The sequence below is a fragment of the Lynx canadensis genome, chromosome F1 (assembly GCF_007474595.2).
Source record: "Lynx canadensis isolate LIC74 chromosome F1, mLynCan4.pri.v2, whole genome shotgun sequence".
In the NCBI taxonomy this organism is placed as follows: Eukaryota; Metazoa; Chordata; class Mammalia; order Carnivora; family Felidae; genus Lynx; species Lynx canadensis.
The window spans coordinates 37372140-37390295 of record NC_044319.2 but is presented as its reverse complement, the minus strand read 5'-3'; the positions used below and the strand labels follow the sequence as shown (position 1 = coordinate 37390295).

Genomic DNA, 18156 nt, shown 5'->3' with positions numbered 1-18156 from the left:
GCACTCACTGTCTCTCAAATAAATTTTTAAAAATTAAAAAGAAAAAGCTTATAGAGGCATCACCCAATTTAGACTTCCAGGGTTGGTGTCCAACTGGTAGAGAAGGTGACAGAGAGGGTTTCTTGGATACATTTAAGGTGTGACCTAAAGGATTATGGACAGCTAGCTCAGTCCTAGAGGAATAAGAAGTTGAGATTCGTCCTACAGGCTTTAGACAGCCATCAGAAGAAGGTGTTTAAGGGGAGAACTATTGAAGAAGCATTTCAATTTTTGATTGACCTCGTTGTAAAATGGAAAATAGATTATCAGAAGGCAAAGTTGGGGACAGGAACATCAGGAGACTAAAATAAAAGCGTATGAGAAAGATGATGTTCTACATGAGGAAAATGGTACCAAAAAAAAAAAAAAGCAAGAAAAAAATCTGTGAAACACTTTGGAAGTAGTCATCAAGACTTTGTAAATGTTAGAAGTAAGAAAGGCAGAGAATGAGTAATACGGAAAGCATTCAGGTTGATAGTTTAACATACTAGGCAATTGTAGTAGGTAGATTGTGGAAGCTTTCACTAAGCTAAAGAAGAAAAGCAGAAGAGACAGGAAAATTTGATATTCTTGAAACTTCTATGTAAAAATGTTTAGTAATATTTGGAGGTGGAGGTTGGCAGCTCAGGATATCTCTCTGAGTTGAGGCTTTGGATCAACATATAGATGGGTATTGTAGCTATGACGGTGAAGGAGGTCCCCCAGTTATACAAAAGGAGCGTTCGGGATAGAATTCTGAAGTTGAGTAAGCATTCAAGGAGAGGGCCTAAGATTAGGTGACCTAATCTTCTATGTAGGAGGGAAAATGAAGTCAACAAGAGTTACCAATAAAGGGTGTTTCAAGAAGGAAATTAATGAAATCAAATAAAATGAGATTTATCACCTGAGCTTGTGGGAATGTTGGAAAGGTCGGTTTTATTGCCATGATGGGAACTAGATTCAGTCTGCAGTGAGTGAGACACGTTTCACTCTTAGTAAATGACCGTGAAAAAGATCGTAAAATCCTTTCCCAAATGACAGTCAACTGATGTGAAAAAGAATCAAGAATCAGATAAAAGAAAGGGTTGGTTAATATTTAAGACAGCTTCCTGCTTTGAGATTTTATTTTTTGAGGATAAACTGATCTGAAAAACTTGTCTCCCCTCAGAAGGGCCATCAGATGGGTAGGACCCAGTTTCTTCAGTGACATTCTCTGGTTTATTCCTTGGTATAAATAGTATTTTTGTATTTTATATTATATTGTATGTATTATATATAAATATGTAATTATTAAAATATATATTATTAAAACATATACTGCATCAAATATTTTCTTATTTTCTCATTATAGTTCTCCACTTTTTCTTAATCATTCATACTCAAGTATTGTTTTTAATGTACATGATTTGGATTTTTGTCCCTCCTCTTGTTTAATCAGCTTTTATCTTTCTATCCCATATAAAATCATGTTTTGATTTTTTAATATTATTTTTATTTTCCTGTTAGTAGCTTTCTCTCTCTTCTCATTTATTTTTATTTCCTTCTAAATTAAGTTCTTAGAATTGTGTCAATTTGCAAAAGAAGCAATAGGTAAAATAAAAAACATTACTATAGGAGGGATTAACAGCTCTTGTGTTTTAAGTGAAAGAAGAAATAACTGTCATGATAATTGTAAAGAATTTAGCATATTGCCACATTCAAAATATTCGAGTTAGTTCAAGTGTATAAACACATTTCATATAATACACCTCTTTTCTTTATCTAAGAAGTATATAAGTTTTTAAATATCTAAAACTATTTTGGGGGCGCCTGGGTGGCTCAGTCGGTTGAACGCCTGACTCCGGCTTACGTCATGATCTCGCAGTTCGTGAGGTCGAGCCCTGCGTGGGGTTCTGTGCTGACAGGTCAGAGCCTGGAGCCTGCTTTGGAGTCTGTGTCTCCCTCTCTCTCTCTGCCCCTCCCCCACTCACAGTCTGTCTCTCTCTGTCTCTCAAAAATAAATAAACGGTAAAAAAAAATGTAAAACTATTTTGATATGTCCCTTCTCAATATAAACACCTAATTCCTTGGAACTTCAAACAAGTTAACTTGATTTAGTTAAGTTTAAACCTATTTATGGTTTTGCTAACTTGATATTAGGTGCTGGGTTTGAACATGTAACAGGTATGGTCCTTTGCCCTAGGATAAATTACAAACTGTAAGATGTATAGATACAGATAGATATCTACATATATATATATATAGCTCCAATGGTTTGCAAGATAAAGAGAGAGAGAGAGAGAGAAAGAGAGAGAGAGAGAGAGAGAGATCCAGCGGTCTGCAAAGACATTTAAGTCATAGGTGAACCTGATTAGGACTAATAATTAAAATTCCTTCCATTGGAGATCAGCAAGAATTACACAATATGAGGAGGAAGCGAAGCAGCTGAAGCTATGTAGCTAAGAGCCTTGCATATAGTAAGTGGTAGATAAGTAATTGTTGAATAGGTTTAAGCATGTGTAAATGCAAGGGAGAAATCAAACAGATCTGATGAAAACACCTTTGGGAGAAGAGCCAAGAGCAAGCCTCATAGGCCACGAAAAGAGATTGAATTTTTTCCTGAGAGTGACGGAAGTCATCAGATCAATAAATATAGAAGAGAAATCAAATAGATTTGATGACAGAAAAAAGAGGAATCTTAATGTTGCCTTTACCAGACCCATCACTAACTCCACAGACCATTATACTCTGTTGTTCTCATTTATTAGTTTGTTACCGCCAAAACATGTAGCATAAACGGTATAGAATATGTTTTAAAATGGAATTGCGATTTGTCACATACTCATTATGGAAATGGAAAAGGAATATTGGGATAATAAGGAAGCTTTCTTTTTTTAACATAAGAACCATGAATACTAGAGTAAATATGCTAGAAATGTTCCAAACAGTAGACTCTTCATCAGGCCACATGCATGTTAAATGCCCCAGAGATATTAATTTAATTCTAACTGGTGCAAAAGCAATGAATGTTTTGAAGACAATACGTGGTGTATAGTATTTTAATTCAAGTTTAGAAAATGGTAAATTACCAAAATGGAGAAGACAATTTCTACAGATGTGTCTTTTTAAGAGAATAATTCAGAAATGATACTTTATTGTTATGTATTGAGTGTTCATGGTGTATGAGGCACTATAGGAAGTGCCTCATATGTATTGAGTGCTAATATGTATTGAGTGTTCATGGTGTATGAGGCACTATAGGAAGCCTGTTGCTTGTATTTTCTCTCTTAAGGATCACAACACCCTAAGAAATTAGAAAAGTCAAATGTCTTGGCTAAGTTTGCAAGGCTGGTATATGCTAGCCCAGACTTGAACCTGAGCCTGTCTGACTCTGCAGACATTGCTGTCAATCCTCAGGCTTCCAGCTTTCCTCATTAATTTATCCTTATCGCTTTTCCTCTACACCTGACCTTTCAACATGAAAATTCTTTTAGCCAATGCTTTAGGCTACGCAGAGATTGATATTTATTAAAAGCCCATAGGCTAAATAAAAAAACCTCTTAATCGGTATTGGACTACAGAATACATGACTAATAATGTTACAAATGCTAAAATAAACTTGACCTTAAATATAGACATTTGCAGTAAATTATAGTTTTCTGGATAAATGCTCTATGTATGGTATAGACAAATATTGGAGAAAAATCAGAAGTGTGCCGGTTTAATTTACTACAGAATATTATTTTGACAGGGAGGTCAACCAAACTACAGTAACAGCAAACAAAAGTACTATAACACACAGACCCCGTGTTTATCTGTGAAGAGACTTCCATAGCTTGGAAACAGAAAAACAACTTATTTCTATATGTGTATCTCCATCTATGTATTTCTGTTCTAATCACGGCCCCATTCAACATTTCCCCAATGCTTTAATCTTCAATGCAACAAAATTTAACATCCATGGCAAATAACATATATCTAAAAATGGATCACATTTTCCTTTCATGCTTACTTCCCATAAAGCCTTCTCAGATTGAACGTACGTTTTCCATTATACCCCTTTAGCTCAGAATCTGATTCTAAAGTCCTCCACTGAGTGATTTTCAGGCTATTTTGAAATCTTGTAGCTTATTTTAAGGTTTATTTCATTTTCTTTATAGAGTATCACACACACATACACAGTCTTTTATCTCTTTGAAAGAAAATTCCAAGTCCAGCATCACAATTTAGATTCAATAGAAGACTAAATTTATTCTCATAGTCACAAAATCCCTATAAACAGATTTTCAATCTCTGTAACACTTTGTTAATATGATAAATCATATGAAAATTACTTAGGCACTCAATAAATCTTACAGAAGCTCACTAAAATAAAATTTCAAAGATGAAAACCACTTCCAAATTTGAGCTAATGTCCTTAAGAAAATATTCAGGAACTACAGCAGTGCGATTGACATTAATTTCAACAAGCCATATCTACTAGATTACATAAAATAAAAAAAATTTTCAATTATTTTTATTTATTTATTAATTTTTTAATGTTTATTTATTTCTCTGTGTGTGAGAGAGACACAGAGAAAGAGAGCGCACAAGTGGACGTGCGCTGAGGGAGGGACAGAGAGGGGGACAGAAGATCTGAAGCAGGCACCGTGCTGACAGCAGAGATCCTGATGTGGGGCTCAAACCCACCAACAGTGAGATCATTACCTGAGCTGAAGTCAGACACAACTGACTGAACCACCTAAGGGCCCCAATTTTTAAATTTTTTTAAAAGTTTTATTTATTTTTGAGAAACAGAGAAAGAGAGAGAGAGCATTAGCAGGGGAAGGGCAGAGAAAGAGGGAGACACAGAAACCAAAGCAGGTTCCAGGCTCTGAGCTGTCAGCACAGAGCCCAACACGGGCCTGGAACCCACCAACTGTGAGATCATAATCTGAGCAGAAGTCAGACCCTCAACTGACTGAACCACCCAGGTGCCCCTCAATTACTTTTAAAATATCAAAAAACTTAAGTACAAATCTCAAAGTAGGAACATATATAAAGACAACCTACATGAAAGAGCCTAGTTAAAAATCTAATATCTGAAGGACATATCCCCTCCAAAAACCATCTAATGACTTCCATAAATGTAAGCATGCAGTGACAAATACTTCCATGGAGACTGTTTCTACATATCAGATAGGATAAATAGGTGAAGTTACTTAAATATTTAGAGGAGACTGCACTATCGAAGATATCTCTATCACATTTTGCAACTCTTCCTAAATTATATGAACTATGACTTCAATTGTCTATTATATTTCCATATGCAGACATTATCAGAACATTACTGAAACACAGGAAGAAGCAACTGTGCTGAAACCTCATGATTAAACAGTCCAACCCTATCAGACTGGTTATATGAAATCTTTAGTTATTTCATGACCTACTCATTCTACTGCAGGTCAAAGACGGATCTGCCTGGCCAATGCGAAGCGAAAGAACTAATGTAGTTATCTCAGCTGTTTGGCATAGGCAAACATCCCCATACTCTTTATGCTCTAGTTCACATATAACTTAAAAGCAACCATACACTGTTAGTGGAGTCAGACTTGGAAAAAGCAAATAAACGTCTGCATAAAGTACTTAATAACTAGTGCATAATAAATACCTATTTAATATTAGGAAAATGCATTAATGTAAGTAGCATTAAAATACATGCAAACATTCTATATGAGCAATGCTGGGAGGGTGTGGAAAACAGGTAAAGAAAATAGCAGTGGGGATTAAGAGGGCGTGTGTGACAATAAAGAGAAAGCACTGGTACTTCTAAAAGTATAAACTGCATTGAGCACTTTTAAATTCTATAAACACAGGGGATAAATATAATAAAATAGACCATAGTAATAGACTTAGTATTTCCATATATTATCTTTTGACTTCACTCTTCTGGGATAACATTTTCTGCATTTTTTTTTTTTTTTTTTAAAGGGAAGTGCCTGTTTTCATTATTTAGACAAGGGAATATTTAGAAATATTCCAGTAGGTGGCACCATAGCTCCAAAAATCTGTAAATCATGGACCCGCTCTTTTCCATGTTAATCCTGTGTGAATTACCAGTGGAATTGACTAAGTACATTAAACAGCTGAACATGCAGATAACAGAGCACTCGATCTTCAAAGCTGTGTTATTCTAACACGTGTATTGTTGCTGAATTTACCTTTCCCAATATGTTTCCTTTACAACTCAAAATGTTTAAGTGATCACAAATCAAAGTTACCTTGAAGTCATGCCCCTAAGTCCCTGTTCAGAAATTTCATCAAAAACCGGGAATCAGTCGAGTGAAAATGACATTTCAAAAGACGTACTTGGGCTTTAAATACCATCCGTTCCCAACCCCATCGCTGCCCCCACCCCACACAAAAAAAAAAAAGGAAATGGAATGCCATTTCCAAAGGGATTTAAACATTTCTAATTCAGCAAATCTAAGTACAAGGACAGAAGGGTGAAACAGGATAGATGAAATAAATACGTATTCTCAGCATCTGCCCTAAAAGAACAGTGGCATGTTTTGAAGGCTGAGAATGCATATCTGACCCCTATAAATATAAAGGCCATACAAAAGTGAAATAAGCACACCAAGACAAAAATTAAGGGTCAGCGAAAACAGATATGCCTGGTTTTCCTTGTTTGGTAAGGCGTGATAATAATAAAGCACATAAATAAAAATGAAAGGATTCTGCTTTTAGTTACTCTATAAACCTGGTATATGGTTCACAGACAGCAAATCCCACAAATTACATCAAATTAATAAGTTCTATGGAGTAAGCACTCTGAGCAAGGGACAGACAAGGTTTTATCTAGATTTCATAGAAACATAGGAAATAGTCTATCCTCCATTAACTTATCAGTAAATATAATAATCACAGCAGCAGTTTTACTGAAATGTTATGTATCAGACACCATGTTGACATCTTTGTGTGTTTTTGTATTTACTCATCCAAGCAAAGCCAGTGGGTTAGCAATTATTTTTCCTATTTTGTAGAGAATGAAACTAAGACTTGGCGTTTAGTAAATTTCTCATAGTCATACACCCAGGAAGTGTTGACTTTGAAGGAGTGTCTGTCTAATCACAATTTTCTTCTGCTTCACTCAGACTTTATGTTAAAACGTTGGTTGTATTGTGAAAATGCCTGGAATCTCATGAATGAAACAGGTACTGCCTACCACCAGAAAATAATTTCAGAGATTTCAACCTCTACCGAAACATAGGATGTTAATATCTATTGACATGTAGTTCATTTGATAGATAAGGAAACTAAAACTCAGGAAGCTTAAATGCCTTTCTGATTTCGTGCAATTTAGTAAGACTCGTGATTTCCAAGCTCCACCAACTACCACAGAATTTCAACATACTTTAAATAGAAATGGACCTTCAAGGGGCGCCTGGGTGGCTCTGTCGGTTTGGCATCCGACTTCAGCTCAGGTCATGATCTTGCGGTTTGTGGGTTCCAGCCTGCATTGGGCTCTGTGCTGACAGCTCAGAGTGAGTCGGGAGTCTCCTTCAGATTCTATGCCTCCCTCTCTCTGCCCTCCTTCTCTCTCTCTCTCTCTCTCTCTCTCTCTCAAAAATAAATAAACATTATTAAAAAAAAAAAAAGAAACGGACATTCAAGAAACAACTAGACCAAAGCCTCTAAGAAGAAAGATAGAAGGCCAAATAAACAGAAGAGAGACTTGGGAGAAACAGAAACAATGCAAGGAGCAGCAGAAACCCTGAAGCCAACAGTAGTAGTTCATATTGTCAGAAATGAGACAACATGGCATCCATGAACAAAGAACAAGGAGTTATAAAAAGCAACATTTAGAGATCAAGAAAGGAAGCCAATGGATACTGGATAAAACATTTGAAAGGAAAAAGAAAAAAGAAACAGCAGTACAACAGAAAATATCATTTAAATGCCAAAATATCTTGAAGTATTTATGTTTGCTTCTGGAAAGCAGGAATTGAGGATGGGAAGTGGGATGGAGACAAAGGACTGAACTTATTTACTATAAACCTTATAGTACTATCCAGACTTTCAAACTACACATACACACGTGCACACACACTTGAATAAAAATACAAATAAAGTTATCAGTATGTAAAATTGAGGATAAAGAGGGCAAATGCCTAAGGCCTGGGGTAGAGGAAAATCAGGGAATACATTACTTTAAATATAGCAATCATATCTAGGTGTTTCCTAAAGAACTTGTGTGTGAAACATCACAGATATTCTTGTTTAATTGTGAGCACATACGAGTTTTCAAACACATTCACCTCTAAAACAAGGCATGCATTTATATGTCTTTTACATTTGGCTTAAAACATCATATTATCAATTTTAGCCATGTTGATTAAATAAATAACAATATTAGTAAATCCAAGATGACCATCTGTAAAAGATCGGTTACTTTGTCTTATTTTTTATCTTAAAATATTTATCTCTATGTCACTGCGGGGCAGGGGGGGGTGTGTGGGGATTTTAGGAATAGCCAGATTATCACTTCCTGTCTAATGATAGTCAACCTGAGATCTTTGATTTAGATTCACAAGTCTTAAAATGTCCCACAGTCAAATTTGTTTCAGAAATATTTTATGCTACATGTCCCTCAGAGACATTTATTAAGTGTTAACATATTAAGGGCAAAGAGAAATTTATGTAGCTTTGTTTAATCAGAATCTCCCAGAGGTATTTGCCACCGATCCATTTTTTTCCAAGGACATAATGTACACACTATCATGAAACAAAAGCACTTTGGAACCTCAATGGAACACAGTTTATGATTCTGGTTTGGATTAGTTATATATAATTTCACATGTATATAAAGAGAAAGAATAAGCCTTGTTATAATCCTGATAAATACAAAATCAGGATTTGTATTTGCACCAGATTAAAAATTCAGATTAAATTCAGTGAAAAATTCTGAGCTCCACCTCTCCACATGCCGATTCAGTAGGTTTGAGGTATGATTGGGGCTCTAGTAATTTCTCAAAGTTCTGATGGCGATTATGGTGGGGAACATGGCTTAAGAATGATTCATAAAGCTACTTCCCTTATACACACATAGTTAACCCTTGAACCACACGGGTTTGAACTACACGGGTCCGCTGACACGCAGATTTTTTACAGTGCGGTACTGTAAATGTATTTTCTTTAAAATTTTCTTAAAAGCATTTTCTTTTCTCTAGCTTACTTTATTGTAATAATACAGTATGTACTACATATAAACATACACACTATGGGCCAATAGACTGTTTTTGTTACCAGTAAGGCTTCCAGTCAAGAGATGGCTACTAGTAGTTAAGTTTTGGGAGAGTTGAAAGTTGTACTCTGATTTTCAACTGCAGGGCGGCTGGCACCCCCTCACCCTCCCGTCAGATTTACAGGGCATACCTCAGAGATATTGCAGATTCAACTCTAGACTACCGCAATAAAGCAAATAGTGCCATAAGAGAGTCAAATGAATTTTTTGGTTTTTTTAGTGCATATGTTATGTTTATACTACACTGTAGTCTATTAAGTGTGCAATACCTTGGGTCTAAAAAAATGTACATACTTTAATTTAAAAATACCTTAGTACTAAAAAATTCTAATCATCTGAGCTTTCAGCGAGTTATAATCACTAATCAAAGTCACCATAACAAATACACTAATAATGAAAAAGTTTGAAATATTGCAAAAACTATCAAAATGTGACACAGGGCCATGAATTGAGCAAATGCTGTGAGAAAAATGATGCCAACAGACTTGCTGGAAGCAAGATTGTCACAAACCTTCAATTTGTAAAAAAAAATCCAGTATCTGCAAAGTACAGTAAGACAGTGCAATAAAAGAAGTACACCTGTATTCTCCTGTTAAATGTCTTTTTGTTTCTTATGAAAATGCCTGTTTTTATTTCTCTAAATCCAGGCATAAGTATCTAATTTATAAAAAATACCTCAGATAGCAAAAACTTTTTAATTATATTAACAGGGGCACTTGGGTGGCTCAGTCAGTTAGGCATCTGATATCAGCTCAGGTCATGATCTTAGGTCTTGTGGGTTCGAGCCCCACGTCAGGCTTCATGCTGACAGCTCAGAGCCTGGAACCTGCATCAGATTCTGTGTCTCCCTCTCTCTCTGCCCCTCCCCCGCTCACACTCATATTCTGTCTCTATCTCTCTCAAAAATAAACAAACATTAAAAGAAATTAATTATATTAACTCCTTAATGTATGTTTTTGTAGCTTTTGGCTTTCTCTAGGATAGAGTAAGATTGTACGCAAAGATACACAAAGAATCATCAAAGGATGTTTGTACAAGTGGTGAAATTGATTAGTGTCCTTAGTAGTATTGATAATACCATTTAATAATCAGCTACTATGTTGATGACATGCCTCTTTTTTTTTAAATTTTTTTTAACTTTTATTTATTTTTGAGACAGAGAGAGACAGAGCATGAATGGGGGAGGGGCAGAGAGAGAGGGAGACACAGAATCGGAAGCAGGCTCCAGCCTCTGAGCCATCAGCCCAGAGCCAGACTCGGGGCTCGAACTCAACGGACCGCGAGATGGTGACCTGAGCTGAAGTCGGACGCTCAACCAACTGAGCCACCCAGGCGCCCCTGACATTCCTCTTTTTGCAGATGAAGTCTCAAAAAATAAATTTGTGCAAGGCTAGAGAACTCAGACCAGAAGAGTTTGATTTCAAATGTACATCTGACACTAAAAGCCTCATGCTTATTCAACCATACTGTGCTCGAAGGGAGAAATATTTATGCTAAATCCAATAATTGTGCGAAAGACCCATCAGAGACCCAAGCATGAGTAAAATATCACGGATGAAGCATTAAAATGGGATTCAGAGTTAAGTCACACATTAAAATGTATTTTTAAAAAGTGTAAATTGCTGAATAATGACCTTAAAAGAGTTAGAAAAAACATCTCTTTAGGGGAAAAAAAAGTGAGGGGGGAGGGTGTGGACAGGCATATGACCAAGTAAAACTGGGGTATGGACTTAGCCTTCATTATTTTTACCCACATCTTCAAGAAAGGAAAAATAGGACATATTTGAACATGCTTTACTCGTATTACGTCTGTGCTTTAAAACAACACAACACAACAAGCTTGTGCAGATCAAACCTATATCTTGTGGAAGTGGGTGCAGGAGTGAATGGGTGGGCGAATGAATGGGGGGTGAATGAGTGGGGGGTGAGTGCATGGAGGGGTGAGGCCCCACATGGGGAAGAAGTCTGCCAAGAAGAGTGAGCACTGTGTGTTTACTCCAGGTCTGGGGTCAGTGACTTACAGCACCACCCACGAACCTCTCTAAATGAACCAGGACTGAACTGTAAATGATAGTATTTGTGTGTGTGTGTGTGTGTGTGTGTGTGTGTGTGTGTGTGAACTAAATACCAGATAATAAGAAATAAACAGAAAATAAATACGAGGCTATGGGGAGTCCGCCTACCAAACTAGACTCTTATCTCACAAACAGAATCGCATGTCCGCTGAAGCTGCACAAAAGCCTTCTCTCCCGAAAGAAAAGGCAATAAAAGCAAAGGCTGATAAATGCACCGCTACCTTCTCATTTCCCCTTAATGAAAACTCTGAACAGAAACCTTTGATTTACTTTCAGAATCATTAAAGGAATCCCAGGCATAACGGGAAAAGCTACACTTTCAAATAGAAAAGGTTTTCAAAATGTTGTTCTCACAAGTGTGCTGTTTGCACAGCTAAAAGCTAACAGCAGTGTCTTGACTGCTCTTGTGGTTTCTTCTCTTCGGTGTACTTCTGTTTTTCTGATTCGAAGTCTTTATAGGAAAGGAAGAGGCACATCTCCTGTGGTTAAGCACACAGCGCTTCCAAATGGTGAAATGGGTTGCCATAGCACCAGCATAATCAGCCCTATCTCAGGGTTAAACCACAACTTCTCTAGTTGATGTTGAAGCTGTCTGGTTATACATTTAACTGCTACCAAAAACAAAACAAAAAAACAAAACAAAACAAAAAAAACAAAAAACAAACAAACAAAAAAAAAACAAAAACCCTGAATTTCAGGTTGATTTGCTTTTGTTTCACTGAACAGGTATTTCACAGGTAGGCTGATTATTATGATAGTGATGTTTCACTGAGCAAGCACTCCATTTTGAAAAGCATTTGCAAGTGATATTTTAATGAGGAAAAAAAAATGGTAGATCCGATCGTATCTTTCATAACATACAAAGTGACCATCTCTTTGGCCAGCAATTAATGTTGATTAATCAGTCACATAATGAAACTTGAGGAAAACAGATTACAAAAAAAAAAAAAAGAGAAGAAGACACAGGTGTTTGTTTATTTGTAAATAGAGTTCACATTCCTTTTACTTCAAGATTATGAGAGGACCAGAGAAAAGGCAAGGATATTTCCCATATCATCACATAGGAGCACAGCTCTCCCACGATGACAGTCTACCTCACATCCCGTGCAGACAAAGGTAAATGAGTCGAGCGACTTCCCTAATGTCGCACTTGAAGCCTTATGAGAGGTGATGCCCAAAAACACAGAAATGGAGAGGAGCATTTTCCTGCCTTGCCGCGTTACCTGGCATACTTCAGCCCTGAGTGGTAAGTGGTAATATCAAGCTGAGTATTTCTACCAAGTATCTCACAATCTGACTAAAAACAATTGTTTCATGGTGCAGGAAGTATTAAAAAAATATATTAACAGCTCCTGCATTTGCTACTAACTGCATAATGCCACCTCCTAAGAGGAGAGAATTTAGAGCATTCATTTCACGTCATTCTCTGAACTTTAGAACCTAGTCCTTGACACCTGGGGTCTGTGCTTCCTTTTCTTTTCCACTGTTTGACCCTAGTCCAAGTAGTTCTATTTCCCTGACTTTGTGTGTGTGTGTGTGTGTGTGTGTGTGTGCGTGTGTGTGTGAGCTCTATGCCCATTCTGGGGCTCGAACTCACCACCGGAGATCAGTAGTCTCAAGCTCCACCAACTGAGCCAGCCAAGTGCCCCTGTCTCATTGACTTTTACACTCAGTTTCCAAGCTGCAACTTCCTCCCTCCCTTCCCCGTGCATGTTAGAGATTGCCACATCAGTCTACTTTTTAAATGTACTGATATGTTTCCTGTTAAAATATGCTTAATTCCAAAATTTTTACTATCATTATGGAAAGCCCTTCACACTCCATCTCCAACCTGCCTCTCCAATGATGTTATCGATGTGCTTAAATGAAGTCACTTTTTTCATGTGAAATTTAGTTCAGAGGCAACTTATTGTAACCCAACAAGTTTCAGCACATGGCCCCTCTCTCCCTTTCAGTTTAACATTCGCCCAGAATACCTTTCCTTCTTTTACTGACTCTAAGTCGTAGCCCTTTCAAGACACTGTTCAAATTCCAACTTCATGACCATTGTCCTGGTCTTCTCAGGCCACCGAAGTCTCCTAATATTTACAGTAATAATCACGTGTGCCACTCACAGGGATGCATATCATAAATTGACTTATGTGATTAGCTATCTTTCATAGAGCGTTCCAGTTAAGATCATAGACTTTGGAAACCACACACAGAAGTTTGAATCTCTCGGTTGCAGCTCCCTCACTATGTGACCTGGGGAAAAATGACATACTGTCTCTGAGCATCGGTTCCTCATCAGTTAATCTATAATATCTACTCATAGGGTTGTTATAGCTTTTAAATAAGACAAGACAATGTTTGTGAAGTTCCTACTAAGGAAGTAAGCCCTGAGCACTTCCTCACTTAGGAGCTCAACAACGGGTAGTGATCATTGTTATTCATCATCATGAGTACCACCTGGAGGCATTTGACTTAACTCTGTTTGGGTTTCTTAAGGGCACTGCTGAAATCAGCATCTCTTGTATCCTACACAATAACTAGTTTATGAAGATGCATAATACATATTCTTGGTTTTAATCTTAATATTGTTTGGGCCTATTGGTCCCATGTTAACAAAACTTTGAGCAATATAATTTTGAAACTCATTGTAAGATGTGGCATGTGTAATTTCTCATTTCATAAGATGGTATTGCATTTCCTCTTGGCATTTTCATATACTTTCAGATTTTCATATATGTCTATATTTATGTCACACAAGGAAGAACAAAATGCAAAACACTACCCGGAAAGAGCTGGGCTTTGCACTGTACTCAAACTGAGGTGGGTTTGGATCCTAGCCCAGCCACTTAGGGCCTTGTGTGGGATAAAAGATGTTTGGGAGTTTTATCCTCCTTGTATGTAGAGATAGGATCATTATACTTAGTGGATGTGCAGTTTGATAAGAGGATTCGACGGAGTAATACTTGCAGGGGACTTTACAAAATGGATAGCAGGCACACAGGTGGTGTTAAATAAATGTTCATTACAGTTAACACCAGTCTCTCCCTCTGCCTTCTCCATTGAATGGCCATCAATGGACACTTTTCAAATGATAGTCGGGAATCCAGTGATATCTAAAACTATATTAAGAACGTATCGGGACTGAGCCATCTATTTGTATAAGTGGTACACGAAACTTCATTTTATTTTTAATGAGTCAGATAAGAATCTATATGTGCCTACTATCTTGAATTCTAGATTTTTGCATGTCTCTATTATTATGCAATTTTCGCTCATCAAGGAAGAAAAGAAAGTGAGTTATATTCCCAGATTATAGTATTTAGTGTGCCCCTTTGCTTGAATATGCTTTTTACATTCAATTGCTGTATTTTATCATATTCCTTTTCCACTCTCCCTCGTCCTTTGGAAGCCTTCGAAGAAGTTTTATCAAAACCAAGGCTCACTCGGCGATCAAACAGAATGAAATCTTGCCATTTGCAACAACGTGGATGGAACTAGAATGTATTACGCTAAGCGAAATAAGTCAGTCAGAGAAAGACAGATATCATATGATTTCACTTATTTGTGGAATTTAAGAAACAAAACAGATGAACATAAGGGAAAGGAAGGGAAAATAAGATGCAACAGAGAGGGCAAAATACCATAAGAGACTCTTAAATAAAGAGAACAAACCGAGGGTTACTGGAGGCTGTGAGGTGGGGGGATGGGCTAAATGGGTGATGGACGTTAAGAAGCACATTTGTTGGAATGAGCACTGGGTGTTATATGTGAATGATGAATCACTAAATTCTACTCCTGAAACCATTATTACACTGCATGTTAACTGAATTGGACTTAAATAATAATAATAAAAAGGCTTTTGAGTCACAATAAAGATCTTAACTTTCAAAAACACATAATTTTCCAATGACCTATCATCTATGATTCTATTTTCATGCCAATAATGGAAATGGCTGCATCCCCCAAGTTCTGAATCCTAGGGTTCCCCTTACAAAGGTGCTCAGGCGATGTCTGTGCCTTGTAATCTCGAGGGCCAGCTTCCTGCAACCATCCCCAAAATCACCTCAGAACCCTTTCACGGACTGATAGAGATCAACCATCTGTTTCTTACATTTGACAACTATACACAAAAAGTATTTCACAGGTGGATGGAAAAGGATGTGGCCCCTTTTCAGACTCCTACTTAGTTTACTTTTTCTCCTTATTGATGCCCAAAAGTCGAAAGGACACCTTAGGCTTATGGTACACCTATGTTAAAATAGTCACCATTTAAAATCTGAGGACATGACTCCTCTGGGCTTGGGTCCTCCATAGTGTGCAGTGTTAACTTGAGCTTCATACAGCACGTCAATGCTCTGCGTATTAAATTAAAACTGGTTGGACTAAATCAAGTGGTTTAAAAACAACCAGAACAATCATAAGTCCCTCAACAACATTTGGAGAATGGGCCTATAATGGCCTAAATCAAATGACTTATTACTGGGTCTATTTCTTATTCCAACCATTTCTTTTACTTATTTGTATACTTCAGGTGAAATTTTAATCTCATGTAGCATCCATAGCCTCAGTTGTGAGGTACAGTCCTTGATTTTGAGGCAGGAATAGGATGCTGGTCATTGGCACAGTTCTGGAATAATGCTTCTAATATTCTCTAGTTATCCTTTTAAATGGAATCAGCAGTAACAACAGAAATCACCCCACTCATTTCAGATCCAGGAATGTAGCCACTGGTGGATAAAGCTAGACACGAAGGAAGCTGCCTTACTTTCATAGTATTAAAACGTCCCAAGAAAAAAGGACCCCATATTTTTGAATTGTCAATTCATTAGCATATTTTCATAACTTATATGTAATTTACAGAGATAGAAAAATATGTTTATGCCTGGTCTATGACAAAGATACCTGGTTCTTGATACAATATGTCATTTCATGTCATAAAACAAAGACTAATTTGGACTGAAATAATTTTTATGGGAAATCTTACAAAAAGTTCATAGATTTAGTTTCTTTTTCTCTTTTTCTGTGTGTTATTTTGTCTCTTTATGAGGATGTCTTCCAGTGGATCCTAATGAAGGGGGAGGTGAGGCTAAAACTAAGCAGGTCCTCATTGTTAGTGGATATTATCAATGACATATACTTTTTTAAAAGAATAAAAGCTAAATGTTGATAATGAAGTAAAGGTATTTGAGGCAAATTTATTGAGAAAGCTTTGGGATTTTTTTGTGCTAAAAATACTTTTTTCATAGTCTATTACCTACTTCAACAAAATTATGTTCTCTTGAAATTTAAAAAAAAAAATTAATGTTTATTTAACTTTGAGAGAGAGAGAAAGAGAGACAGACAGAGAGAGAGAGAGAGAACAGGTGAGGGGCAGAGAAAGAGGGAGACACAGAATCTGAAACGGGCTCCAGGCTCTGAGTTGTCAGCACAGAGCCCCACGTGGCGCTCAAAGCCACAGACCATGAGATCATGACCTGATCCGAAGTCTGACGTATAACCGACTGAGCCACCCAGGCACCCCCATTCTCTTGAAAATTTAGATGTTTGTGACTCACAAAAATTAATTCCATGTCAAAAACTACAATTGCTATATTCATAAAGTGAGTAGAACTGAGAGATATTCAGAATTTTCCAAGGATGACTACTTTGTTAAGAGTCATTTTTTCCTTTAAGCCCTTGAAATCAGGCCTTCCGATCAAAAATAGGTGAGATTCACATGGTGTATGACCATTCATTACTTGTTTAAAGGGTTGTGCCAACTAATGGTGGCAATGCTCAGTCTCTGTAAGTAGAGTGTGGATTCTAGTGGAGTAGTTTTAGAATATATGGTATAATTAATTTTTTGGTAAGCAAAACAGAGACACTTTGACGCATGCATGGGGAACAAAGTCTAGGAGCATATACATCATTATATTAGCATTAACTATGAAATATTATTAACTATCAACATTATTATCCATGTAACTCACATACTTCTGTGTTTAAATTGTTAATATGAACCGATTGTGTTGGTAATTAGAAAACTAATCCTGATTGTAGGTGTCCAAGAGAAATTTCTTTAAAATTATATTTAATTGATTTTGATAAAATGATTGAAAGAAAATAAAAAGAAGGGCACCTGGGTGACCCTGTCAGTCAAGCGTTCAACTTTTGATTTGAGCTCAGGTCATGATCTCAAGAGCCATGAGACTGAGCCCCACATGGGGCTCTGTCCTGGCAGTTCCAGATGGAGCCTGCTTGGGATTCTCTCTCTTCCTCTCTCTCTGTCCCTCCTCTGCTCATGCTCTCTCTCTCTCTCTCTCTCTCTCAAAATATATAAATAAACATTTAAAAAAAAGAAAATAAAAAGAAACAATTTCTTTTAGAAGGTAAGGATCATGTTATTGAGTATCTTTAATTTGTGGATGCTTCAATAATTTGCTGACACATTTGTAGTAAGTCAGAACAGTTGCCCTATTGAGTATCAGAACACAGAGCAACATCTTTTTAAAATGAAGCATATAAGGGCACCTGGGTGGCTCAGTCAAGTAAGCATTTGACTTCGGCTCAGGTCATGATCTCACGGTTTGTGAGTTCGAGCCCCGCGTCAGGCTCTGTGCTGACAGCTCAGAGCCTGGGGCCTGCTTCGGATTCTGTGTCTTCCTCTCTCTCTGCCTCTCTCCCACTTGTGCTCTGTCTCTCTCTCAAAAATAAATTAAAATGTAAAACAAAATTTTTACTGAAGCATATAAAATAGCAGGATTGGGAAAATGAGAGAATACTTAAAATCACCTGGAGCTCCACCCTAGTAGTAGAAATAGTGGCAGT

At 37.0% G+C, this 18156-nt stretch overlaps 1 protein-coding gene across 7 annotated transcripts in view; it reads right to left on the bottom strand.

Moving 5' to 3' along the window:
* Positions 1–18156, bottom strand: part of PTPRC (protein tyrosine phosphatase receptor type C) — a 125772-nt gene that overhangs the window by 69262 nt on the left and 38354 nt on the right. The window lies entirely within an intron of this gene.